This window comes from Eriocheir sinensis, chromosome 1, assembly GCF_024679095.1.
Source record: "Eriocheir sinensis breed Jianghai 21 chromosome 1, ASM2467909v1, whole genome shotgun sequence".
Lineage (NCBI taxonomy): Eukaryota > Metazoa > Arthropoda > Malacostraca > Decapoda > Varunidae > Eriocheir > Eriocheir sinensis.
The window spans coordinates 1599869-1602018 of NC_066509.1; positions in this window are offsets into that span (position 1 = coordinate 1599869).

Here is a 2150-nt window from a genome sequence, read left to right on the forward strand (position 1 = left end):
TCCCTTCTCTCTCCTTCCCTTAGTATTGAGCGCTGAGGCTTCGTTCCATGTATGAATGTATGTATGTATGTATGTATGTATGAATATATGTACGTATCTATGTTTGTATTAATTTGTGGGTGTGTTTATGCATGTGTGTGTGTGTGTGTGTGTACTATGATATTGCTCCGTGTGTGTTTGTGTTATTGTGCGCGTGTGAGTGTGTGTGTGTGTGTGTGTGTGTGTGTGTGTGTGTGTGTGTGTGTGTGTGTGTGTACGTAATCAGGTGCACCTAAACCATCCCGTCCGTTGCCAGAAAATACGAGAACACTAACAAGAAACTCGGGATATTAAAGAAGAGAGAGGGAGAGAGAGAGAGAGAGAGAGAGAGAGAGAGAGAGAGAGAGAGAGAGAGAGAGAGAGAGAGAAGATAGATACATGGATAGATAGATTTCACAAACGTACAGACATCCTAATACATAACACACACACACACACACACACACACACACACACACACACAACAACAACATCTGAAATAACAAACACAGAAGTACATACAAGCAGAAAACAAACAGACAGACAGACCGAAATACAATAGACAAATACCTCCCTCCCCCCCCCCACACACACACACAGACAGACAGATAGACAGACAGGGAAACGAAAGGAGGAAGGGAAGAGGAAGGGAAAGAAGGAGGCAGAGAGAGGAACATAGAGACAGACAAAGGGTGGGAGGAAAGGTAGAGACAGAGGAACAGAGGGAAGGAGGAACGAATGGTAGGAGGGAGGAAGAGAGAGAAGGATGGACAGATAAAGGGGGAAACAGAGGTAGGATGTGAGGGAGGGAGCCGTCACTATCACGCCATAATCTCAGTGCTATTCCCTTGCAACACGCGTCCTGTGAGTGGCTCCCGGCTCCTCCTACCTCGTGAACCCTTGTAGTGCTGATGAACGGGCGCCAGCGAGCTAGTGCGAGGCGGGGTAATCCAGCAGGAGAAGAGCTAACAGTGAGAGTAAAGGGAGAAATATAGTCAAAAGTTAAACAGGAAATAGGACAAGTAGGAATAGGCGTAGTAGCAGAGGTATTGGTAACAGGGATAGTAAAGGAAGGAGTAAAAATCAACCAGCTGGAGTAAGTGTTGTAGTTTGAGTAGAGGTAGAGGAAAGCTTATGATATGGACGTAGGAGTAAGAGTAACCCAGTGAGAGCATGAGTGAGGCTGTATCTTATCTCCATCACAACCGCTATACTTTCAACCCCTTACAAGACTACCCAGCATCCCTCTACCCTTAATTAATTGACTGGGAGAGCTTATGATATGACCGTAGGAGTAGAAGTAACCCTGTGATAGCAAGAATGACACTAGAAAATGAAAAAAGAAAGCCAAGGAAGTAGAAAAAGTAGAGAAATAAAACGAAGAAAAAATAGGAAAAGGGCAGAAAAAAGAAAAGTATTACAGTAAAAAAAAAGGGATTATAAAAAAAGAAAAATTGGGGTGACAGAGAACGCCTCACTCCTCACTCTCAAATGTCAAACAGTCATAGAGGAAAAACATACCGGATAATACCAAAGCTCAGGTATTAATAATCATCTTAAGAGGAAAGACTAAAAAAGAGAGGAGATTAAAACTAGACACTGCAAACTATTTAACGTTATATCTTACACGCTAATCTTTGGAGAGAGAGAGAGAGAGAGAGAGAGAGAGAGAGAGAGAGAGAGAGAGAGAGAGAACGTAAAAAAGATAAATACACAGACAAGCAGATAAAGGGAAAGAGAAAGGGAAGAAATTAAAAAAAAACGAAGAGAAAAGAAGAGAAACGAACACACAGAGAAAGAGCAAGAGTGAGGGAGAGAAAAAGAAAACTAATGAAAAAAATATAAAGAAGAAAGTATAAAAGAAAATAACAAAGAAAAATCGAGGACAAAAAAAAAGAAAATAAAGAAAGAAAACAAAAGAAGAGAAACACACACAGAGGAAAACAGAGAAAGGGGAAAACAGAGGAAGATAAAAAGAAAAATATGTAACCAATGAAAAGCGTAAAAAATAAACTATAAAAACACAAAACAAACGAAAAATCTAACACAAAAAAAAAAAACAGACGAGCCATCAAAACGACCACAACCAGCAACCAAAACAAACCAAAACATGAAGATAAAACGGACCAAGA